The sequence below is a fragment of the Typopeltis vanoorti genome, chromosome 7 (assembly GCF_054136105.1).
Source record: "Typopeltis vanoorti isolate ZY-2024b chromosome 7, IOZ_Tvanoo_1.0, whole genome shotgun sequence".
Taxonomy (NCBI): domain Eukaryota; kingdom Metazoa; phylum Arthropoda; class Arachnida; order Uropygi; family Thelyphonidae; genus Typopeltis; species Typopeltis vanoorti.
Window position 1 is genome coordinate 126466553 of NC_143555.1, and position 27959 is coordinate 126494511.

At 35.2% G+C, this 27959-nt stretch overlaps 1 protein-coding gene across 1 annotated transcript in view; it reads right to left on the bottom strand.

Annotated features, from left to right (window-relative positions):
* Nucleotides 1-19872: 19872 nt before the first annotated feature.
* The window catches only part of LOC150105041 (uncharacterized), a 113338-nt gene continuing 105251 nt past the window's right edge, over nt 19873-27959 (bottom strand). The window contains exon 4 of the mRNA XM_090395463.1: nt 19873-27692. The gene's annotated coding sequence lies outside the window, so the exon portion shown is untranslated. The remainder of the gene's footprint in view (nt 27693-27959) is intronic.

Here is a 27959-nt window from a genome sequence, read left to right on the forward strand (position 1 = left end):
GAATGCCGATGGTAGGGAGGTAACTGAATCAGTTGAGATAGTTGAGTTACTGAGTGAGCACTTTGCAAAAGTATATCATCAAGGTGGTGACATTGCAGAAACGAATAAACCAGTAGATTATACGGGAATTGTGGTTAATGAAGTGGAGGTGAGTAGTCTACTGCATAACCTCAATATCAATACATCTGTGGGATTGGATGGTATACCAGCTCGTGTTGTACGAGAAGCAGCTAAAGAATTGTCAGTACCCTTGACCATTTTGTTTAATTTGAGTCTCGGGTCTGGGTTAGTCCCGAGCGGGTGGAAAGAGGGGAAAATAGTTCCACTGCATAAAGGTGGTTCCAAGACTGCTGTTGTAAATTACCGACCGATTAGCATATCAGGAATCATTGTAAAGGTCTTAGAGAAAATAGTCAAAAGGAAAATACAAGATTGGATTGAAGAAAATGGGATACTGTATCGGGGACAGCATGGTTTTGTGAAGGGTAGGTCATGCCTCAGTAACTTGCTCACGTATTATAACACAGTGACGGCTGAACTGGATAAGGGTAATGGGTTTACGGTGATTCTACTGGACCTTGCCAAGGCCTTTGACAGGATTCCACATGGAATTCTAATCAGTAAATTGCAGCATATGGGAATGGACATAGGGTTGGTGAGATGGATAGGAGGGTGGTTGACGGAGAGATATCAGAGAGTGGTTTACTCGGGAGTAGAGTCCACAAGACGGCCTGTGAATAGTGGTGTGCCACAAGGATCTGTTCTTGGACCAATGCTGTTTAATTTGTTCATAAATGATATAGGAAATGATCTGAGAGGAACAGTTCATTTGTTTGCAGATGATGCGAAGTTGGGTAGGGCAATAGTGAATGCAGATGACGTCAAAATTTTGCAGGATGATTTGGATAGATTGGAGGTCTGGGCTAAGGAGAATGGATGTCAGTTTAATGTGGCAAAATGTAAGGTTATGCATTTTGGGGTGAAAAGATTGGAGGCAGTTTACTGCATTGGTGGAACCCTGCTCCAGGAAATTGATGAGGCACGAGATTTAGGAGTGTTGGTGGATAGGGAATTGAAATTTAGGGGACACATTGCAAAAGTGACCAAAACAGCTCATCAAATCACTTGGTTGCTGAAGAATACGTTGACAAGCAGAGACAAGCATGTTATTGTTCCTCTCTATCGAGCCTTGATAAGACCCCATCTAGACTACTGTGCTCAGATTTGGTCACCTAGGTTTCTTCTTGATGGGGAGGATGTGGAGAGGATCCAGAGGCGAGTGACCAAGATGATAGCAGGTCTGTGGAATGAACCGTATGAGAACAGGTTGAGGATTTGTGGGTTGCAAAAATTGGTTGATAGGCGGAGGAGGGGAGATATGATTGAGACATTCAAATTACTGAAGGGTTTCTATAAAATTAATTCAGAAGATATTTTTGAGAACAGGGCTGGTTGTGGGAGGACTAGGGGACATCCATGGAAACTGGGCAAAAGTGTGGTTAGTAAAGGTGTTAGAGCTGGGTTCTTTACTTTTAGAGTAGTGAATGAGTGGAATGCGCTCCCTGAGTCTGTAGTGGATGCTGTGACAGTGAATGAGTTTAAGGCGAGGTATGATAGATACTGTATGAATGTCAGATAGTTGTGATGAATATGATTTGGGGCCTCCCTCGATGAGTCTAATGACTCCCTGGAGTTTCCCGTAATAATAGTAATAATAATAATAATATATTATATTTTATCATCATCATCATCATCAATTTCCTGATAATGTACTCTCAAGGGGTGTTAATGCTACTATGACAGCACTATATGATTAATTTTATGATTAATTTTACATTATTATTAATCTCCTATCCACGAATGTCCTCCAAATTAGTCTATTACGTCAACACTCGTTATATCTAATATTTCGTGCTTCTAAGGTACTTCTGATAGAATCACTCCACCTAGACCTTGGTGTTTTTCCTGCTATCTTGGCATCGAACACTGCTTTGCTAATTAGGGTCACTTAAGGGTCACGCCTTTAAGGAATGCGGAGCACCCACTGAGACTTCTGACCTAATGTCCAATCTTCATCTTCGTGTGGTTCATCCTGTTCAGGGCCGGCTCTAACGACGATGCAAGACATGCATTTGTACGGGGCGACAAGTTTTTTTGGGCAGCTTGGGGCGACAAAATTCATAAAAACTATATACGAAAAATGAGGGGGAAGGGGAGGCAAAATATGCTACTGCACGGGGCGGCAAAATTCCTAGGGATAGCTCTGGTCCTATTAGCAGGTTAAAAGAAGAAGAAAAAAACGAATAGCAGAAGTAATTTTATTAACAGTGACAGAATGCGACATTTGTTATAATTGCATACCTGCGTATTGCGTTGCGATAGGAACTGAGATCTTGTTAATGGCTAAAAATAACATGCATCGAGTTTTTAAATTAATTTCCAGTTTCACTATAATAAACTTGTACAGTATTGAAATTATTTATTCTCAATAAGAATTGTATTATGTGTATACATTACATGGCTATGAGATGCATTGTGTACAGCAAATCCCATATTTCTATTTTCTAAAACTATTATTAAAGAATGCTTCTTTGTGTAGATGTAGCCGCAGATGAAATTGTGATAGAAAAGCAGCAATTATTAGCTAATTATTTTTATAAATCGTAAATAATTATTAGCTAATAATAGGGAAAATATTTAGAATGCATAAGATATCTCTATAAAAAATATAAAAAATAATAAAAATTTATATTGTAAATAAATTTTCCGAAATAACTTAATTATACTTTAAATTAAAGGAAATAAAATAATATATGCTTATACACCATTACTAATAAAATGTATTTCATATATAATAAAAATATGTATGAATTGTTCTATGTTGACAGGCGGTGATTGATTCATTCGCCTATGTTGAATTGATCTTTGAACTATATAAAATCCGCTAAAAAAATAGGAGAACCTGAACTCCTCCTCACAGGAGAACATGGATCTGACATCGTCAGTGCAAAATGGGGTGACATTTTCGTTAATGACATCAGCAAAATCACCCCTGAGCAAGTAGAGGTAGCCCAGGATTTAGACGAGGAGGCAGCTTCGGCGTTCTTCATAGCTCTCTGCAAACTAGACATGGCCAAGGGAAGTGAGGTGGCTAAAAGAATAATAACTGCCCACAACAAAAGAAAGACACAGTAACCACCTTGTGGGGTTTCTGTACACAGCTTCACCGGTTTCAGCTATCACAGGTGGGGGAGGACCTGAGAACCCGAGCGGCGAAGGCTTACAGCGAGGCGGTGCAGTTCCTTGTGAGCTGCATCACTCGGACCAGATCCTTCCTCCACCTGTAAGTTTACCTTTCAATTTTTGCTTTTCTGTGTACTTTTTTTTTTGTTTGGTTTGTTACATGTTTCCTTTTTAGGATTTTTCCTTTTTTGTAAAGTGAAAAATCAACGACCGTTTTAGAAACGCCCCTGGGGGGCAAACAGCTAAAACAGGTCAACTGAGGCCTCTTTAACCTACTCTACCACTATGCACTCTTTCTTTATTTTCCTCTCCTACTATCTGCTGACTCTCAGCCTATCTTACTCTACAGGCCGATGATGAAGATTTGTTGAACTCACAAATTATTTATTATTATTGATTCATTCAATCCAATATCCTTGGAGTAATGGATGGCAATACTGTAGCCAATGAAGTTCTAACTGAGGCTCGGTTATTGCTGTTACCCCTCTTGCCATGATCAGAGGTTTAATTGCTTGAAATTTCTGTACTATGTTATTAATGCCAAACATACATACATGATGGCATGCACAATTGACGACAAAGGTTGAACCATAACCATTACTCAACACAAAATTCTATTGTTGTAGCCGGTCCCACAGAGCCCACCCATCACAGCGCACATGTACTTGACATATAAACATCAGATACCAATATCAGCTGGAAACATTAAATATCAGATTTTAACATCAGATACCAATATCAGCTGGAAACATTAAATAAATTTTCAACAACCCTATTCTGCTTCAACTTAGTACACAAGAACAATTCTCCCCTCCCCGCTCTTTCATATCTTGGGACAAACTCTCCAGAATTCTCCCTGATCACATTGGCCTAGTCCCTGCTATTCACACTAAAGAGGAGATAGAAGTTGCTGCAAACAACCTTACCAATCAAATCAAATCAAAAAATCAATAAAGTCAGTTACCCAAACTACAGTCTTTCACCCTAGTGGTCGGATCCCCGAGGAAATCATGAATTTAATCAGACTGAAAAACAAAACCAGAAAGAGGCACCATAACATAACACAAGAGCCCCGCAAGATAAAACAAATTTGAATAAATTAAACAGACAAGTCCGAGAAGCCCTCCAAAAACATCGAAACCAAGATTGGGAATCTAAGCAAACTAAATTAAACCCAGAGGACAACTCCACTGGGAAGTTCCTGAGAACCTTCCGCACTAAAAGACAACTTTTACCCCAATTCAGACCAAGAATGGAATAGCCTTGTCTTTTCCTTGTCAGTATGACAAGGAAAAGACAGAGGCTCTGGCAGACAGCTTGGAAACTCAATGCAACCCCTCTTATGAAAATTTGAATATCAATCACCGCCGAGTCAGGCAGGCCCCAACAAAAGGATGACTTAGAACCAGTCACACCCACTTCTCCAACAGAAGTTATAAATATCATAACCCACCTGAAAAACAATAAAGGTCCAGGTTCAGATGGAATCACAAACAAAATAATCAAACTACTCCCCAGAAAAGCCATTGTACATCTAGTCAACATAATTAATGCCATCCTCAGACTCAAGTATTTTCCCTTAATATGGAAGATAGCGGATGTCACGCCAATCAAAAAGATTGGAAAAAACACGAAGCTCCCTGAAAGCTACAGACCTATCAGTCTTCTGTCCTGCCTTGGAAAGATCGCAGAAAAAGTAATACTTACAAGGCTTCAACCAGAAACGGATAAACTGGATATAATTCCAAATGAGCAGTTTGGATTCAATAGATCCACAGGCTGATCGAATTCATCTCCGAAGGCTTCAACTGGAACCTTCACATAGCTGCGGTCTTTTTGGATGCTGCGAAGACTTTTGATAAGGTGTGGCTTCAGGGTCTTCTCTACAAGCTCATCACATTCAATATATACCTACTAATCTATCTAGTGAAAATAATTCATTCATTCCTCAAAGACAGTTACATGCAAGTCAAAATAAATGAAACTGTGTCAACCAGATGCAGGGTCCTGACGGGAGTGCCGCTGGACTCACTCCTGGCCCCCTTGCTATTTTCTATCTATCTATCTATCTATCTATCTATATATATATATATATATATATATATATATATATATATATATATATATATATATATATATATATATATATATATATATATATATATATATATATATATATATATATATATATATATATATATATACAATAGCTGATATCCCTCAACAATCACTGCATTATATGTGCAGATGATACTGCATTATTAGCAAGATCTCTCAGCCCAAAACCAGCTATCAAAAGATTCCAAAACAGTATTGAAACGCTGGAAAAATGGTTGATGGACTGGAGGATCCAAATAAACCCACAGAAGAGTTCAGCCATAATGTTCACTAGAAATTCACTAGAAAGAAGCCTCAAATCAAGGAAAGTATACATCTACTAGGCGTTAAGATCCCATGGCAGAATACAGTCAAATATCTCGGCGTAATTCTCGACAAAAAACTATAATTCACCAGTCATATAAAATAAAACACATAAGTTCAAAGACATCCAAAGTAATAGCGCAGCTCTACCCCATGATCAACAGAAAAAGTAAATTGGATACTCAGAACAAACTACTCATATACAAGATGGTAATACGCCCAGTCATCACTTACGCATCTCCTGCACGGAGTTATACCTCGAACACAAATATTCAGAATCTGCAAAGAATACAGAACAAATGTCTGAGAATGAGTTTGGATGCCCCATGGTTTATCAGAAACTTCCAGATTCATAGAGAAGTCAACATTCCCTACATCACATCACTCCTTCACGACCTAACTGAAAAGTTCTTCAACAAGACAATTAACCATCCGAACCCACTGATCAAGCAAGCTTCAGACTATAATGAAGCAGATTTCTGCAAATACAAAAGACCCAAGTCAATTCTATGCTCAGCTGAACAGAGTTAACCTCACTGCCCTTTCAGGGCAAGCTTAAAGCTCAATAATTTCTCCACTCAAAGAACTTTCTTTTTCAGACAAAGGGGAATATGAAAAGCATTTATGCTTCACCCATCAAGTCAGTACCGTTATACGTACTTCAATCTTTGGGGATAGGATCTGAAAAAAAAAACAAAAAAACTTCATTATTCGGGGATAGGAGTGGTTGAACCCTGGGTAACAGATGGCAATGCAGTAGCCCACTGTTTCCCAAACTGTGTTCTGCGGGAAATGAATCAGTGTTCCGTGAAATTTATCGAAATTAATATGCTCCTGGAATGGTTTCAAATGCTGTATTAAGTTGAAACTGTTTGAAAATCAGGCGCTCCTCATTTTGCATCGCAGTTCCACTGTTGTTTATATGTGCAGTTTGAGCAGTAGTACAGTGTTCGCGGTGCTTATTGTGTTTACTCCGTCTCTTTAAATATTTCGACATTACAATTAAAGGATTTAATCGTAATGTCCAAAAATTGTAAATCCATTTACTTAAAAATAAAATCCATTCCTTTAATTGTAATTAAAGGGATGGATTTACAATTTTTGGACATTACAATTAAATCCTTTAATTGTAATGTCGAATTCTTTAAAGAGACGGAATAAACACGAAAGCACTACTATTGGCGCAAACTGCGTATAAACAACATAAACATAAACAACAGTGAAACTGCGCGACGGACAGTGCTGCATTACGCTAATAGCTGGCATCTCACTATGACGTGCATATGCTTGCTCGTGTAGCAATATGACACTGTGGTAAACACAGTGCTGCTAGAGTCCTTCGCCCTCCTAAGTGCTACAAGATGGATGTTTATTATTTTTTATACAAAATATACAAAATAAGAGAATTGTATAGGATTGTTCATATACAGTATATATAATTATAATTATAACTATAATTATAACTTAATTATAACTAAAACTGAATTATAATTATTATAACTAAAACTGAATGAATGAATTGATCATTAGTAACAAATTAACCATTTTACAAATTAAATTTACTGATTTATGGAAAGCTCTTCACCTTTCCATAAATCAGTTTATTTTCGGCACCAATGGAACGCTGAATCGGATATTACTATTACTAAATTCTGAGAGTGAACAGATACCACTCTCAGAATTTAGTTAAAGATCAAACTGCAGTTTCTTATCAGCTTAATATGCATTAAGGACCCAACCAGAGCCCAAAATTTTTTTGAAAGGAGGGAAGGGTTTAGTGCTTAACCCACCTTTGCTCCGAGTCGAACTAATATTGTGCTACTTCATTCCGCTCAAGGTATTGTGGGTCGCAATCAGAAATGTTTGCAAAAACAAAAAACGCAAAACGAATTGCAACGAACAAAAATTTCGTTGACAATTTTTTAGTACAATAATTTAGTTGTACACTATGTTCCTATTGGGAATCTCTGTGAATAAGTTGTCTTCATTTTCTCAGTTCCTCCGTTTAAAAATTATATAACTAAAACCGAATGAATGAATTGATCATTAGTAACAAATTAACCATTTTACAAGCTAAATTTTACAATGTTAATTTAGTAAAGTTTATAAAAATGTTTGATGATTTATTATATATAATATTGTTTGAAAATTTAACAAGAGTTTAGAATACTTTAAAGATTTTCTGAAATTTATTCCAACACCTTTTTAAAATATCCATAAGATTATTATATGAACGAACAGTGATGGGTTGGTATGCTTGCACTGTGAAAAAGAACTTTTAAAACATCGGGCTCTAGCAACACTGTAGAAGTGTTGCCAAAACATTAAAGGAAGAACAATTCCTATTTAACATGCGTGTTTTTTTCTGCACTTAATTTATTTGCATTCTCATTTATTTTTGCATTGGTTTGTTATTCGTCAATTCCTTTTTCTTGTGGAAAAAGAAAAATTGTGCCTCCTGTACAACGCAGCATTGCCAAGGACAGTTTCTGTTCAAAGCAAATATATGCGACATCAGGCTTAGTTTAGTAATAATACAATATATTTATATTTAAAATTTATTTAAAATTTTAAATTGACCTTTTTACATATTTAAAATTTATTTAAAATTTTAAATTGACCTTTTTACACAGTTCCTAACGTATGAAATTAATCTATATATAATATAATATAATACTAGCTGCAATATTGTAGGAAACTTATTATTTTTAGCAGTTTATATTTAAATTTTTAAATTCACCTTTTTACACAGTTCCTAACGTATGAAATTAATCTATATAATATATATAATACTAGCTGCAATATTGTAGGAAACTTATTATTTTTATTTTTGCATTGGTTTGTTATTCGTCAATTCCTTTTTCTTGTGGAAAAAGAAAAATTGTGCCTCCTGTACAACGCAGCATTGCCAAGGACAGTTTCTGTTCAAAGCAAATATGCGACATCAGGCTTAGTTTAGTAATAATACAATATATTTATATTTATTTATATTTAAAATATTTAAAATTTTAAATTGACCTTTTTACACAGTTCCTAACGTATGAAATTAATCTATATATAATATAATACTAGCTGCAATATTGTAGGAAACTTATTATTTTTAAGCAATCTTATCTTAGTAATCCAATTACTTCATTTATTAATTTAATTTGTTAGTAATTTAATTCGTTTGAATAACAAAATTAAAATATAGATTCACCTCTTCTTCGTTCTCGTTTTAGTTAAGCGAATTCTGGCACATACTCGCTTGACCTGGTGATAGAACGAAATACTGTATGTTAATATGTATGCGTGTTTGTAGGAGGAAGCATACTGTAACCTCCGTAAGCCAGTTAACTTACATTCTTTGGAAAAGTCTTTTCATTTTGTATAGACTGTAATGAAAGGAATTACCAAGACATCGTGCTCTCTCTCTTTCTCGTGTGTGTGTGTCTGTTAACTATTAAAATATTTATTCCCAAAGGAGAATAGAAAATAATTTAATCTCTTTTCTCATTTATTACTGATTCATTTTTAAGTCGAATATGCGTCTTTTTAAAAGAAATTTTAAAATATTATTTTTTTAAACAAGTATTTTTCCTTTCAAGTTTTTAAACTATTGACGTTTATGAATTTTTTCCTAGTCTTATAAGAGTCAATTCATCGTAATGAAATAAAATATAAGAGTCAATTCATATAAGAGTCAATTCATCGTAATGAAATAAAATAAAATTTATTTATCAAAATGATGAAATACTTGGTGTGAATTTTCATTTTCTCTCTCTCTCTCTCTCTCCCACTTTTTTTTTTTTTTTTTTTGATATGTGCAACTCATCCAGCACAACGACGGTTTAGTCCTCGGTCTTTGTCCAACATTCATATCCATACATATGAAGATCCAATCAGAATATTGCAAGTCTTTTGTTTTGACTTCATAGATATTATTCTGCCACATGTCGGCCTGGACAGTATTGGCTAAACGGAATGTTGTAAGCACTCTCCAACCAAGTGGTTGGAAAAGCTGTCGAAGTGGCCTGAAAAAGTTCAATGTTTGGCATCTAAAGTAATCTTTCTGGATCATGTAAAAAAAATTGCAATAAAAAAAATCTCAGCCCATCCAGTGTACTATTGATTTACAATGTTTTGTGGATGGGAGTGACAAAAGAAAAAAAAAAAACTACTCCGCTCATCTGTCACCATTTTATTTATTCTTTTCTATGTATAATATAATATAATATAATAAGCGTAAGTTATCACAGAGGACCTTACTCTGTTGTTTTTAATGATCGTCAATCCCATCTTAAAACTCTTCCATCTAACACATCCCAGGCCAAACTTTCAGGCTTATGTATCCCTCGGTCTCTCTCTCTCTCTCTCTCATAATACTTAACTTTTTCTCTGCAATGTCTTTCTCCACGTTTTCAGTGCTTTCCAATTGGCCAATTAATCTAAATGACAGGAAAAAAGAAATGGATTGAATGCTGATCCTAAATCCCCACCATAATGTTATCATTCTCATTAGCTGCACTTCTTAGTTATTATATTTCTGCACGTGTTGGGATATGCATTGTATATATAGAAATGCAATGCGAATATCACTTCACTGACGAGAAGTACCCTCCTAAATTTCATTTCAAATAAGAATCTTTCTCTCTCTCTCTCTCTCTTTTTGTTAGCACAGTTTCGCAACATTTGCCCTTCAGTGAAAGACCAGAGTTCGAATCCCGTGATTTTGCAACTAATGGTGAGTTAGCAGATGGAAACAGTAAAAATGCCCAGAAGAACACACAAAATTATCAGATTGACCTCATGGCCTTGGTTGATCGGGTTATTAATGTTAATGCAAGCTAAATGAAAGCAAATAATTTTTTGTCTCAGAAACTACTTTAAGCACAGATTATTTCCGTCTACTTTACATACTTGATACTTGAACATCTTCTGTGCGATTTCAATCTCTGGAGGTAATAATTTTTTGATTCCCCTTCCCATGGTGAAACTTCAAGGGGTATAAACGAGTATGAAGACATCGAAAAACACGATTTTTGTGAAACTTTCATACCATATAGACTAGACATCCTATAGCTAATTTTTTGGTGATTTAAAAAAATAAGGATGACGACGAATTATGATACTTATATCCTTCATAGTGAAAAAGATCTAGATTTTTTTGCGTCTTGAATAAGAGCCTCTCCTGGTGAATGATTGGACATTCCAGTAATGAATTCAGTTTCTTTTTGTCATGGAACCAAACTCAAAATTCCCTCTTATTGTTTTTCAGTTGTATCTATTTGTTCCGTATTGTTTTGATCCGTTTACTTGTGCTTCTGTAGTAGCCTGAGTTGTGTTTCAGCAGCAGTTTTCATTTCCATAATAGTTACATAGTTATAGTTACAGCAGTTACAATAACAGTTAATTTTTGTGGCTATTTATTTATTCGTCATCTTCTCAAGTTTTTTTTTCTTTTTCTTTCCCGAACCTTAGAAGATATATGTATATGTAAGGTGTAAGGAAGGAAAATCTCAAATATATCCAGACAGCAAGCACGGATGGTTTCCGTTTAAAAATTACATTATATAATAATAAATAATAAATAAAAAAAGAAGCCTTTATTCACGGAAACCATAGTAATAAGAGCAGTTTCGCAACTTGTAGTAACCGTAATATATATATATAGATAGATACACTCATATCAGAACTTCAGATTTATAAAATATAAAATAAGAGCGCTTTTGATTGTTTTTACTTTAATATAAAATACAAATCTACATTTGTAATAGTTATTCAAGAATACTGTGTATATTTTGCAACACTGTTCAATATTATTCATTTGCTTTTATGAGAATTGAATTTAGTCGGTGCATGAGTGTACAGTTTGTTACGTGATACTTGCGAATTGGATCTAGGTTCTGATGCAATGGTGTCGATGAATTGAAGGAAAAAAGGTACCTGAAAATGACATGTAAATCCATAGCACTAGGCAGCCGCACCCTGAAGAAAGACTGTTATAAATAAAAATTAAGTGGATATTAAATCGAGCATCATTTCAAAACCGAATACAGAAACTATAAAAGTTTCGCATGAAATTTGACCAGATTGTTCACAGGAATACACATATATATATATATATATATATATATATATATATATATATATATATATATATATATATATATATATATATATATATATATATATATATATATATAGGATATAGGAGACATACCCGCTATGACAGCGTCCATATATTCGCCTCCTATTGGTCCATTTTGATGAAGTTTCACTGGCCTAACATCTGATTCAAACTGCTTGGTTTTCGTCAGAGACCAGGCAGAAACCTTAAGAGAGCAAAAAACTCAATACTAAGGAACTTGAAAGGAGTCCAAAGGCTTTTAGTAAAATAAAAGACATAATTTCAACTCTAATCACCAACCAGAGAAACTTTTTTTCTAAGCCTTTCTTTGACTGGTTCCCAAGTTATTTGTCTGACATGAGCAAATGGTGCTTTTCTCACGGAAACTTCAGTTTTGAACCGGTATGTCAAAAATCGATCACAGAACTCACACTATTGGAGACAATAACGCGAGTTAGAATTTCAGCCATATTAATATCAGCCCCCCCACATGGTGAGGGCAGTTGCCTGCCATACTCTTTCCTGGAGCTTTGATGTGATTACACTGATAGCACAAGCTTTGATAGCTCGCGCTGTCAAAGTGAAGGCTTGAAGAATGGAGAGTGGTCAGGGCTAATATATATATATAGATAGATTCTACTTACGCCGTATGGAGAAAAAAGGTAGAGAATTTATTTTACTTTATTCTAAAAATAAATTACCCTTTTTTTAACACTTTTTTTAATATTCAAATTCAAATCACTATGCTCATCTTCCATTCTGATGATATACCATATTTTTCATCTTATATAAGACGCAACCTTGTATTGGACGCATCACATTTTTCATGTCGAATTTTTGGGAAAAAAAATTCTTCGCGTCCGAGAAGTTAGTCTAGTGGCTGTGCGCTTCGCAACCGTATGCCTGGGGAAGAAGTGTCCTAGGTTCGATTCTCGTCGGTGACGTGAGGAGCTGAAGGATCTTCCTCAGCCATAGCCAATTTAGCTGGTCTTGGGCGTGGAAAGTTTTTTCCCCAGTTTATCCTGGGTTTTTCATCACGCAAACAGGCCTTGAAAACTCAACACTACGGACATAGGATACACCGGGGCGTAGGGCTGACCACTTTATCCTGAAAGGTTTGCGGTTCGGTGATTAATAAACCCCCGACACCGGAAGGAAAGGAGATGAGATGACAATTCTTCGCAGTAAGAGGCACGAATTATGCATCAAATTTTTCATGTAAATATTAAAATTATTTTTTTTAAATTTTAAATGTTAATACATATATATTATCCGGTTATTTTAGATAAAAAAACAATTATTCTTAAAAAGACACAAACGCACATATATATGTTTTTCTCATGGTGTTATTAGATTTTATTATTATATATTATTATATCTTCTTATTATTCCTACCATCCTCTTTTACCTTGGGTATCGAGGAGTTTTCTATTTTTACTTTACCGCTACCATATCGAGGTCAGGTGGTTAACCCCATACCTCCTGGTGTGTGTGTGTCCGTTGTCTGTAGATGCGTGTTTTCACGGGCAGGTTTGCTGTTCTGGGAGAACAAAAAAACCCCTACCCCCGTATGAGACTGACTAACTCACCTTTTATAATTTCGGGTTTCACTTCTGAACTCTTTATCCATTTCCATTCCCACACCTGCAAAATTGTGGCCTTCTTTCTGTTACCTGTAGATGTTTCCTCAAAATTTGGAGATTGTATCCGATTAACCCATATTTCTCTCAAATCTTTTAAATGTTTGTTTATTGATACATCTAAATCTAAAAGTTGAAGCACGGAGGAGAGTCCTTGGATCACGTTTTTTTTTTTTTTTTTTTGTTCATTTTGCGAAATTCATTCTTAACAGCTTCGCTTTTATATGGCATCTAAACTGATCCCACACTAACCAAGCAGATTTCTGACGAAACTGCCAGGACGTCCGGACCACACCTTCTTTATCCATAATTTCATCCCTTCCTCATTCATCCAACCTTTTGGATGAATGAGTTTTTCTCTTAAAAATTTAAAAAAAAAAAAAAAAAAAAAAAAGGTGGCAATTTGTTCCATCCGCAGAACACGGCAAAACAAGCCTAGTGATTTATTTCGTGATTAGAAGTTTTAACAATACTTTTTTAACCTTTGGAGTCAAGTCTTGTTCGAGAGCAGGACCGCACCCGGGCGATAACATTGATAGGGCGAAATTTTATGTAGCTAATATCTAATTTGTATTATACAATGCAGTATTATGGGCGCCCAATAAAACTTTGCACCCGGGCGGCAAATACCCTTGGCGTGCCCCTGTTCGAGGGCACATCAAAATCAAAAGTCAGAGGCATTTCATTCACATTAGCTATCTGAAGGTTCAAATTTATGTTGTTTTCTAGCATTTTTATGATGATTGTGTGAAACATTGCTGCTCTTTTCTCCAAGTTTGTACCATTTTTTCTGTAGGCGGAGGCCCAAAGTGCTGCCCTATTGCCATTCTTTTTTGCGTACGTAACTGCATATACATATACATAATACATACATAAAATAAAAAACACATCGGTGCATATATATATATATATATATATATATATATATATAAGACGCATTTTAATTTTCGGATAAATTTTAGGTACAAAAAAAGGGCGTCTTATATAAGGAAAAATTCGGCAAGTTTCTTCACAGTCAAGAGAGGGGTAAGAGCTAGGTTTTTATCTCTCACAATGCAGTGAGTGACTGGAATAGTTTGCCTTTAGGGGTAGTGAGTGCCTCTAGTGTGAATGAATTTCAGGGAAAGTTTGACAGCTGGTTGAGTGATTCACATTTACAGCCTCCCTCTCTCGAAGAGTCCTTGACTCCCTGGAGGTCTCAGATAACATAACAATAATATAACATAATATATAACATATAACATAATATATAACATAATATAACATATATAACATATAACAACAACTGGCCAAGCCTACTTCCTTTGGAGAACTAAAAAAGGCGTTAATATATAATTTTCCAGGCTTTTTTTTTTTTTTTTTTTTTCAGCTTGGTCTCTTTCCATTTACAACACAGCCACTTAAGGTAAATAACCGTTAACAAAAAAAAAAAATAAATAAATAAAATAAAATAAATAATAAATAAATATAAATAAAGTTGTACTTAGATACAAACTACAGGAAAACCCGCTTAATTAATTTTAATGCGTGTTAAGTGAACACAATAAACAATTATATAATTCATCCATCAGTTCGCGTAAATTTGGAAAAAAAAATTACAGTATACGCTATATTAGATTATTAGATTAAATTAGATTAAAGGATAAAATCATCAGTTAATAAAAATCAATTGCTTACATTTTTATTTATTTAATGTCTAATCATCTAATCTACTTTTTTTTTTAGAAAAAAAAATATTAAGTATAAAGATGTTTGAATAGTGCTCGACTTTTTCATCTGGTCAAACAATTTGCGATATTGCGATAGCTTTATCAAGATTTTGGAGGATTTCGACGCCTCATTCCATATCAGGATCAGGATCAAACAAAATTTCCTCAGCATATTCAATGTGATTGAAAACTCGCTCAAGTTCTTTTGCAGTAGCTTCTTAGTCATAACATTCTCCTTGTTCGCTCTCCTTATTTTCTTCTTCATATGCATGCTGTTCTTCTAGTTGAAGGAGATCATTCTCGCTTAGCTGTTCTGAATGGGAATCGAGAAAGTTTCTCACATCTTCATTATCCATTTCATTAAATCTAAGTTCTTTTCCAATTGTCCTGATTTCTTCACTAATGTTACACCTATCTTGGATTTTGCGGATGATAAACTAACATAGGCTTCAGTTTAAAGTCGCCTTCTGCATTGCCACTTAATAAATAAAAGCGTAAGATGATATTTAAATACCTTGTATCCTGGTTGAGACGCTTCAGTTTTAGCTATAGCTATAGCTAGGAAAGTTTTCGTTAGCATACGCTTCCAAAAGTGACCAGTTTCGTCGACGCTGAATATTTGACGATCGTCATAATCATATCATAATCACCCTCCTGAATTATCCTTTGCAATTCTTCAGGAATTGCAAAGGATAATTTAGCCACAGAATCTTTATCAGAATTAGCAGATTCCCCAATTATTCTTACGTTATGCAGTCCAGCTCGATTTTTAAAATGGTCAAACCATCCTAAAGCTCGTAGTAAAGCATTCACATTCACATTCCTCTTGAAATTTGGTCTCTTTCAATGATGTAGAAATACTGAGAGCTTTTGCCTGAATATTCCTTGTACTAAGAGGTATTCTTTTTTGGTTATAACTGCTAATCTAGTGATAAAAGACGCTCTACCTGATCATTAAATTAAATGGATTCTATTTCGGGTGAGCTGCATGCTTAAAAAAGCAGTAGCAACTTTTCCTTGTTCTTATTTAATATAGTCTGAACTGGACCTGTATCCCAGGTCTTGCACAATCATTGTATTACTATTATTACTATTATTACTAGCGCCGAATCAAATGCCGTGTCACCAGCCACCGGCCAGTGGCTACCACATCGACAAGTGCTGCCGCTCGCTGCAGACTGGCGACAAAAAATTTCGCGCAATGTAAAAAATTCGCGTTAATTGATTAATCGCTCGTTTAACGCGGTAGATAGTATTATTTCGCCCAGTCGCGCATATTGAATTTGCGTTAAGCGAGGTTTTCCTGTATATAAGGTATAATAGTTATAGTAATGTTGTCTAGAGCATTCATGAACTCAAGGGATTCACCTAGACTATTTTTGGGAAGTTGGCTCACGATTGATTATTGATTCACTACAAGAATGCTGTTTAGTCTAAACTACAAAGATCCTTCACTGGTTCAAACTTCCTAGTGTGTGATTCTGCTAAATGTAGCATATCCCAATACATCAACATGTTTATCTCTTGATAGTTTTATCAAATGTCAAATGCAATAATTTTTTCTCCGATTCTTCCTACCATTACAAAAATGAAGATTATCTTATCAATTCAGATATCTTATCTTATCTCTTATCAATTAAGATATCTTATCTGAAACAATCCCATTTCATTTGGTTCATTACATTGTTTGGAAAATTTCATATTGGACTAAAACATAATTCCTATTGCCATTCATCTTCTACTGGTTTGAATTTATCCTTGCCCAAAGAATACAATAATCTAATCCAAGTATTTTGCGTTTAAAATGATTAAATCTTCATTATCATTTCTCAACTATGAAATGTCTCAAAACTACCTAAAGCAACATCCCTTGCTCTTTATTGTTAACTACCTTTCGCATTGGTATTGACTGCAAACTTCTTAATTTCACGAACACTGATATTTTAAAAATAATTAACTATAGGAATATAATTATTATAGCAATATAATAATAATAATTAAAATGGCCGGTCTGGTTGGCTGAGTGGTTAGCATATCTGCTCTCCAGCCAAAAGGCTGCGAGTTCAAATCCTGTGTGGGCATGGATGTTTGTGATTGTCTATGGAAATACTAGTGGTAGTGGTGAGAGGTAGATGGCTTTGGTGTAGACAGCGCAGAGTAGGTGCCCTCCCTCGATGAGTCCTTGGACTCCCTGGAGGTGTCACATAATTTGTGATACTTGCCAGCTGGACTATAATGTCCCAGGATGTCCAGATTGGCTTTTGTAACTATACTTTTAGGATAAGGTCTTATGTCTAAATATATATATATATATATTTTTTTTGGGGGGTGGGAGTATAAATAAATATGTGTAGTGTGTTCTTCTTGCCAGTTTGCAGGATGAAAAACCTGAGTTTCCAATTGTAAAAATATCCTTCCACCACTGTATGACACACAAACTTACCTCAATTGAAAAGCCCTAAACTCCTATAGTTTACAGGAACTCAATAAGTGTGGACTTTCACTAGCACTCTGTTGCCATTAATGATCCTTCAAAACACATTCTAATGTCTTATAGTTAGTGATATGTGCTATATTTTTCAATATATAAATAATGACTGTGCAAGTCAATATTGATTGCACTGCTAAAATCCAAAAATATGATATACTGAAATTATTTCCAACATTAAGTAACTTATTGATGTTCCAATATCTCAGAATACTTTCATTAACAACAGAGACCATTACTGTATCAACTAGATGCTCAAATTTTCAAATTGCATTTTTTTTTTTTTGGACCGGTCTTATGGAATAAGGGAGCATTTACTCTTCTCCAGTCAACTGGAATTTCCGAAATGCTTAGTTTTCTTGCTTATGCTGCCCACTTCTGCAAAGTCTAATTAAATTCCATATTTGCAGATTGGGGTGATGGTAGATAGAAATTTGAAGTTCAGAGAAGATATTGCAAAGCTGTGAAAGCAACCTAGAAAATTGCTGATATTGGGAGGATGATTACCAGCAGAGATAAAAGGGCAATGAGTCCATTATATACAGCTCTGATCAAACTACATCTGGATTACTATATATTCAGATATGGTTAATGGGATGGAAAAGGTGGATATTGAAAATTATATCAGGATTGTACAATGCTGGTTATGAGGATAACCAGGCATGCAAACTATAGTATCAAAGGAAACAGAGGAAGAGGGAGACATGACTAAGATATTTATGATATGATGTCAAAAATATTATGCCAGAAATATAGAATAAAAGGAAAAAAGTATCTTTTTCACACATTGACCATATCTGAATATATAGTAATCCAGATGTAGTTTGATATTTTTATGAATATTTATTGATTTTTCCCTTTGTGCATTAGTTTCAATCTTATGATTTCAGTCCCATTATTACATTCAGTACTAAAATAAAATAAAAAAATAAGATAAAATTATTGAAGTGACAAATTAGAAAGCTTTAAAATACAGATTATTTTTCTCTTCAAACGAATTCTAGTACTATTTTTTCTAAAATAAATTTTAATTAGTAAATAAACAATAGAATGTTCATAGCTCAGTTGGTTTAGATGAGCCCTTTGGTTGGAAAGACCAGGTTTGAATCCTGTCTATGTGAGGAACCTTTATTATCAATCAAATGGTGAATTAGCCAGTATGGAGATGTGTGTGTGTGTGTGGGGGGGGGGGGGATCACTGAATAAAGATTCATCTAATCACCCTAATCTGTCAGATTTGGTTTTGAATGCCTGTGGGGCTATGTATGAGTGTAAATCAGGAAGGAAGGAAATAAACAATTGATTTATGCATTACTGATAGATTATAAGAGGAGCAGCTCTTTTTTTTTTTACACTAAATTTTGCTTTTACATATTGGAAACCAGTCTATATTTGTTTGAATTAAAATTCAAATTAAGGTTGTGAAAATTTACCTTACTGGAAAAAAAAAAAAAAATCGATATGGTTTTCAACTAACAGCCTTTGGTTGCACATTTCTTTGCTGTTTGAATATGACCATTATAAATGTTTATATAATGGTCATATTTTTTTTAATGTTTATATTATAACATTAATGTTTTAATTATAATTTTTTATATGCAACATCACTGAACAAAATTTAACCATTATAATAAATAGATCAATAATTACATGATACATCATTTTAATTAGTAGATACTGTGCTAAATAATTATTTTAACTTCTATAATCTTTGTCTATGCAATACTTGATATTTGTTAAACTAATTGTTCTCTCGCATTTTGAAATGTTCTTTTGAGTATGTCACATCAGAATGCAAACAGTTATATATGTAGAACTTGTTCATTTTCTCAAAATTTTCTAATTTTCTAAAAAGCACATTCTGGAGTGCTAACAAACACTTGGAAATGAACCAAAAGAAAAGTAGTTATAACATGATGAGGGTAAGGAACTTAAGATGTAAAGGACAGGATGTATGTCAAAAATACTCACCAATACCCATCATCAATAAAGGGGTGAGATCTAGATTTTTCTCTCATAGAGTGGTGCATGATTGGAATGGATTACCATTGGATGTTGTGTGTGCAAGTAGCGTGAATGAATTCAAGAACAAGTATGACAGCTGATGCATGTAATATGTGGCCTCCCTCGATGAGTCCAACTCTCTGGAGGTACCTCTTAATAATAATAATAGTGTAGAATTTTGCTTCATGAAATCATCAGTAGATATCTTCTTTTCTTTAACGGACTGAATGAAAAAGGGAATTGTTTGACAATGCATGCTACTTGAAATCTCCAAGATCTTTTATTTTCAAAACCATTCATAAGCTTCGTATGTGCCTCCTACCATTATGTAACCTTTAAAAACATTGCTAAGGAAAAAATTATGGAGACTATTACTGCTGTGTCATGAAAGTAATAATTTTAATTTCTCGAAGTTTTGACCTGCATATTAAGGTCATCCATCATCTGGAGCACGCACACACACACACACACACACAGAGAGAGAGAGAGAGAGAGAAAGAACCAAATTACATTACAATTCAAACAGTATGCCAATGCATCACTAATTTGGTCAACTGTTACTCTAGTAGCCTGAACTCAGATAAAAAAAAAACAACACCAAAGCTATCATGGTCTCCTATTTTACATGGCCAGAGAAAATTCTTAACTTTTAATAATACAGCATTAATGGTGGCCTAATCAATATCCGAAATATGGGCTGAGGTGAGTTATTAACAAATTCAGACTAAGGTCCTGGAGTACCACAGTCCTAATTGTTATGACTCATAAGAACAAAAAAAATTATATGGGCTGAATATTTGTAACCATCGACATTCTTGAGATTTTTAGACCATTGCCATTGTGGAGATTAGGTTGGTTGATTATATATAATTTAACAGGCCACTTTAAATTTGCCGTGATAATGGTTTTGGTGTGATGTAAGGAACAGGTGCCTTTCCAGTCAATTTTACAAACAGTATCCAGGACACGATCAGAAAGACAATATTTATCAGTTATTATATTTACTGTGAATTTACTTTTAAATTTAAAGTTTGCTTTCCTTTTTTTGGATAGGATCTACATGCCCTTTGTCTATATGTGATGTGCTACAGATGCAATGAATAAAATACACTACAGGTGAGGAAAAAGATCCTTTGAAGACTGAACTGGTTCTTTTCATTAAGGTTGTTATTCATATACTATTCTGTTTATTTTTTTTCCCAATAATCCTTTCATGTACAAAATGGCTATGGTTTGATTCTAATATAACTTATTTTTATGTTTACATGTAGTCTTGTGAGAAAGAATTAATTTTACTATAGTAATTTCTGCTATTTCTTAGAAAATAGCTTAAAAATTTTAGAACATTTTTAGAATTTTTTTAAACATGAATTTATGAGTTTAAGCATGAATTACACATTATCAGCAATAGTTTTCTAAAAATGGTCAGAGCAAATTCTTCATAAGACTATACACCTAAAAATAAATGAGATTACAATAAAACCTTAGTTATTCCATATTTAAAAGGATTCCACATTATCAAAAAAAAAAAAAAAAAAAAAATAGAATGCTACGCAAATAAGAACATTAATGCCACCTTTAAATTCCCTACAAAATTAAAGAACCTATTCACTCCCTCCAAGGATCCTCTTTCTCTTCTAGTTTACTCTGGAGTGTATCCAATTAAAAAAAAAAAGGGGGAGGGCATACCATGGATACTACTAGAATGGCACCTGTTCTTTAGATCACACCAAAATCCTAGTGTGAGTGCAAATTTAAACAAGCTTATGAATTTCTAATTTCAACAATAATGATGGTCAAAAAAATCTCAAGACTATAGATGGCAGGGGGCTTAAAGGTCAAAGCTGTATAACTGAGAGGAGACCTCCACATAGCCTTTAAAGGAATGTGGAGAACCGACCAGGGCTTCTGACCTAATGTCCAATCCTCACCTTCTCGTGGTGCACCCTGTTGGGTATCTACTTTGATAATGAATGAACGAGGATGGGCTGGCAATTTGGGATTTAGCCAACCAAATTGTATTCTTATTGGTTAAACCAAAATAAAAAATGATGTTACAACATGACAAAATTTCATGACGGCTGCTGGGGCCTCGCCCGGTTAAACAAGGCCCCCATTGTTTTCGCTAGGGAACCAGGGCGAACAGCGAAAAATCAGCTACTGGAACAAATCTGAAAACACACCCCAACTCAACATCACCAGAGTTAAAGATCAGTAATATCAACAAAAGAAGCCTGATGGCAAAGAAAAAGACAAAAACTGGTGACGAGAGCTTTCTGAGCAATTAATACAAAATGTTATATTCAGGCAATGACAATCAAGGAAAAGAGGGAGTAGCCATAGTATTCAACACAAAATACGAGCCTAATCTTCTTGAATGGCAGGCAGTCTCAAGTAGAGTAATGTGGGCAAATATGAGAATGGGGAACTGGACAATGAGACTGATGTGTGCCTGTGGTCCCACAGAAGGTTCTACTAAGGTAGAAGTGGAGGAATTTTTTGAGGCTTTAGAAAAAGCAACTGACACAATGAAAAAGGAAAAGTTGGTCCTTGTTGGGGATCTAAATAGCAGAGTACGAAATGATTGTGAGGCATACAAAAATATTTTGGGAAAATTTGGAGAAAAGAGCAAAGCTAATAATAATGGCAAATATCTATTCAATTTCTGCTCAGCACATGGACTGCTTATTACTAACACCATGTTCCAACATAAAAATGTGCACAAATTCACATGGAGAGAAGAGGCAAGGAATAAGAAAAGTCTCATTGACTATGTTATTGTTGATAGTGATGTTTTCTCCCTGGTGCAGGACACCAGAGTGTACAGAGGATTTAAAATTGAAAGCGATCACTATTTAGTCTTGAGCAGGATAAAATTGAATTTAATAATGAAAAGAATAACATGTAAGAAAGTTTTAAAGCGAATAAAAGTTGAGCAGCTCTCAGATGCGAATTGTAGACTAAAATACACAAAGATTATTGGGAAAAAAAATGAAAGAGTTTGAGAACAGGAATCAAACCTTGGAGATTCAATGGCAAGCCTTGAAGAAAGCCCTGTTTGACTCAGCTAGAGAGGCATGTGGTGAGGTTGTCTGCAATAATAGAAAAATCAGGACTCCATGGTGGACACAGGAAGTTAAAAAGGCAGTGATGGAAAAGAAGAAAACATATCAAAAGTTCCTGGCAAATAAGTCAGCTTGTGCTCTTAGAGAATACAGAAATAAATTCAAGAATGCTAAAACTGTGTAAAACTAGCTAAACAAAAGTCATGGGTGAACTTTGGAAAGAATATAGAAAATAAATATCAAGAAGGTGGCAAAATATTCTGGAGGTTGCCGAAAACGCTTAGGAATGGAGGAAAGAGTGCTGTAAAAGGAGTTAGAGATGATAAAGGTGACATGAAAACGGAAGAAAAATATATCCTTGAAGTATGGAGTAATTACTTCGAAAAATTGCTAAATGAAACAAGCAGTGATAGCACAGTGGTAAAAAACACTGACCCGGCATGCAGTCAGGAATACATATCCATACTTGAAGTAGAAAAAGTCATCAAAGGCTTAAAATGTGGAAAGGCAGCAGGAGTGGATGATATTCGACCAGAAATGCTGAAGTTTGGTGGTATAAAAGTCTTACAGTGGCTGCACTGCATAGTTCAGAAAGAGTGGACATAGGGACGAATTCCCGATGATTGGAGTAGATCTCTCATAGTACCCATATATATAAAAACGGAAATAAAACTGAACGTGAGAATTACAGAGGTATTTCCCTACTAAGTGTTCCTGGCAAGATCTATGCAAGTATACTTGAGAAACGATTGAGAAGAATTGTGGAAGAAAAGCTTGGTGAAGAACAAGCTGGATTCAAGCCAAATAGAGGCTGTCAGGATCAGATCTTCACTTTATGACAAATAGTCGAGAAATCATGCGAATATAACAAAGATCTGCATTTAAGTTTTGTCTATTTGGAAAAGGCACATGACAAGGTGCCAAGAGAGAAACTATTAAATTTGCTACAGTTATATGGTGTCAATGGGGCATTATATCAAGCAATACTTAGTCTTTATTTGATTTGTATGTCAGCAGTTAGAATTGAAGGAAGTACAGGAAGATGGTTTAATGTTAAATGTGGGGTGAGACTAGGATGTACATTATCCCCTCTGTTATTCATTATCTATATGGATCACATTATGAAGGAAAGTGGTATTAAACATGATATCAAAATTGGAGATGTTAATGTCAGCTCTTTGCTTTATGCGGCTGATGTTATACTTCTAAATAAATCTGCTACAAGTCTGCAAGATTCTCTGATTAAATTGAATAGCTGTTGTAATAGATATGGTGTGAAGGTCAGCAATAAAAAGACAAAGACAATGAAAATAGGCAGAACATTGAAAATGTCTACTGTGTTGTGAATGGAGAACCTGTGGAACAAGTAAAACATTTCAGCTACTTAGGCACGATTTTTACTGAAGATGGTAAATTAAATATAGAAATAGACAACAGAATCAGCAAAGCTGGTATGGTGGGAAATCAATTGAATAAATTCCTATGGAATAAGGGAGAAATTAGTCGGAACACTAAATTAGCTGTATACAAGACAGTGTTCAAACCAGTTTTAACTTATGGATCTGAGAGCTGGGTCAGAAGTAAAACACTTCACCAAAGACTAGAGACCGCAGATAGGAGAGTCCTGAGAAAGATTAGAGGCGTGAACAGATGGCATCAATGGATACATCATATTTAAAACAAGGATATTAGGAAGGAACTTGACATTGTGAGCATCCAGGAATGTGTTAGCAGAGCTAATCTCAGGTGGTATGGTCCCTTAAATAGAATGGGAGAGAAAAGATTAGCAAAACAAGTGTTCTCTGCCAGGTTGGCAGGAAAACGACCCAGAGGAAGACCAAGATATAGGTGGATTGATACAGTACAAAGTGCCTTAGACGATAGAAATATAAGATCTGATAATGTTGGAGTCTTGACAAGTAACAGACTGATTTGGAGGAAAATTGTAGATAGGAAGTTAGTAATGATCTAATTTTTTCATGTAGTACTATCATATCCTGTACACCCCTTGAGGATACATGGCAAGAATTTGATGATGATGATGATGATGACTATAGATGGCATCAATGTCAATACATCTGTGGGATTGGATGGTATACCAGCTCGTGTCATACGTGAAGCGGCTAAAGAATTGTCTGTGCCCTCGACATTGGTTAATTTGAGTCTTGGGTCTGGGTTAGTTCCAAGGGGGTGGAAAGAATGGAAAATAGTTCCACTGCATAAAGGAGGTTCCAAGACTGATGTTGTAAATTACCGACAGATTAGCATATCAGGAATCGTTGTCAAGGGCTTGGAGAAATTAGTCGAGAGAAAAATACAGGATTGGATAGATGAAAATGGGATACTGTATGGAGGACAACATGGTGTTTTGAAGGGTAGATAACTTGCTCACATTTTATAACACAGTGACGGCTGAACCGGATAAGGGTAATGGGTTTACAGTGATTGTACTGGACATTGCTAAGGCCTTTGATAGGATACCACATGGAATTCTAATCAGTAAACTGCAACATATGGAAATGGATATAGGGTTGGTGAGATGGATAGGAGGATGGTTGATGGAGAGATATCAGAGAGTGGTTTATTCAGGAGTAGAGTCCAAAAGATGGCTTGTGACTGACGGTGTGCCGAAGAGTTCTGTTCTTCGACCACTACTTTTCAATTTGTTCATTAACGATATAGGAAAGAATCTGAGAGGAAGTGTTCACTTGTTTGCTGATGATGCAAAGTTGGATAGAGCAATAGTGAGTGCACAGGATGTCAAAATTTTGCAAGATGATTTGGATAGTTTGGAGGACTAGGCTAAGAAAAATGGATGTCGATTTAATGTGGCAAAGTGTAAGGTTATGCATTTTGGGTTAAAAAGATTAGCAGCAGTATATCACATTGGTGGAACCGTACTCCAGGAGATTGATGATTCCAGGGATTTGGGAGTGTTGGTGGATAAGGAGTTGAAGTTTAGGGGACACATCGCAAAAGTGGCTAAATCAGCTCATCAAATCACTTGGTTGCTGAAAAATACTTTAACAAGCAGAGACAAACAAGTTATTGTTCCCCTGTATCGAGCCTTGATAAAATCCCATCTAGACTACTGTGCCTAGATATGGGTACCAGGGTTTCTTCTTGATGGGGAAGAGGTGGAGAGGATCCAGAGACAAGTGACTAAGATGATAGTAGGTCTATGGAATGAACCTTATGAGAACAGGTTGAAGATTTGTGAGTTGCAAAAATTGGTCGATAGGTGGAAAAGGGGTGATATGATTGAGACATTCAAATTAATGAAGGGTTTCTATAAGATTAATCCAAAAGATATTTTTGAGAAAAGGACTGGTGGTGGGAGGACTAGGGGCCATACATAGAAGCTGAGCAAGAATGTGGTTAGCAAGGGTGTTAGAGCTAGGTTTTTTACTTGGAGAGTGGTGAATGAGTGGAATAAGCTGCCAGAGTCTGTTGTGGGTGCTATGACTGTGAATGAGTTCAAGGCGAGGTATAATATAATAGATATACTGAGTGAATGTCGAATAGTTGTTCTTGACATGATGTTAGGGCCTTCCTCGATGAGTCTGTTGACTCCTTGGAGTTGCCCGAAATAATAATAATAATAATATATGTAACCAACCCACTTAACTTTTTATTCTGACTGGCCATAATAATTAAGGCTTAATAATCCAGGAACTTATTCTTAATTTGCTAGTAACAAATCTCAGCCTCTTCATTTTAAATACTGATTAGGCCACTACTAATGCTGTATCATTAATAATTAATAATTTGTTTTCTGACTACGTAAAATAGGATTGCAGCTTTGATGTTTTATCACCAGGTCAGGTCGGTAGAGTAACAGTTGACCAAATTAATGACACTTTGACATATTGTTTGAATTGTGATGCAACTTATTTCTCTGTATATATACACCCATGGAGCCACCAAGCCTGTTTCCACGACAGACTGCATGGTTGAGCGGAAACAGACTGGTGGTGGCAGTACCCTGAGGATTTTTCTCATAAATATTACTAGATACTCTCATCTCCACTGAACACACCTTGATTGATAATTCTGGAGATTGTTTCAGAGCAGGTAATGCCCTGCATGGTAACAATGTGGCTGATGGATCTGGACTCTTCCAGTAAGGCAATGCCTCATGTCACAAGACTCACATTGTGCAAGCATGATTCGAAGAGCATATGTAAACATTCCATGTGCTTCCTCAGTTGCTTAATTCTCCTGATTTGAATCCTACTGAACATTTGTGGGATCATGTGGAACATAGCATCCACCAGTCGATGCCAGTGCCTCACTAGTTGCTGCCGGATATTATTTTTTCTAGTTAGTCCAGAATGCCTCAGGACACCTTCCATGGTCTAACAGTCATTGCCAAGATGGTGCAAGTGGTTTTCCCAACATAATATCAAGTAGGTGGTCATAATATTTTGGCTCATGGGTGCCTACATGTATATTCCAGATAATTTGCCTTAATATGAAGGTCAAACATCGGGAAATTAAAGTTATTCTCTAATATGGCACTAATATCTCCATAATTTTATTATAATGAATGCTGATCACCAAATAACATTAAAAGAATTACAAATTTATTTAAGCAATCCAGAAGGATTCATCAAACTGGTCAATCCTTCCATTTCTTATCATTCTCTTTCAAAATATTTAATATCTTTAATTTTAATTTATGCTGTCACACTGATTCAAAATTCCATCAAAGTAGTTCCAGTGAACATTGTACCCCCCCCCCAATTATCTGTCCCTGCCTTTATACCTTGAATAATACTCAGACTAGCCTTAAGAAGGAATGTTGAACACTCATTCAGTCCAAGTCCAACAGACAGGCTACTATCCATTTGGCAATACCGATTTTTGAGTGATGATAGTCAAGATCTGTGAAAGTAGTGATATCCTTAATATCAGTGTTTCTTGCATTCTTAGAGCATTCACCTTTCAAAAACTCTCATAAATGAGAGTTGAAATCAATTTGAAATCAAGTTTTGTCTACATCTTGAAAACCTATGAAAAGATATAAACAAGAAAAATGTTAAAAATACATCCTTAGTAGTATAATAATGAAGAAATATGCAAAAGTAACAAAATAAATTTAATAGTGAAACTGTATAGTTAAGTGTGGAAGATTTGAATTGGTAGTTTTATTGAATAGATGCCGACCCAATTCATTCATTCATACAAGTGTTGGCATGTATCATCTTTTTCATTACCTCTGACAAAATTTTAGCTATGTGCAATGCATAGTTCTTGTCTGGCAAACATTTAAAATGA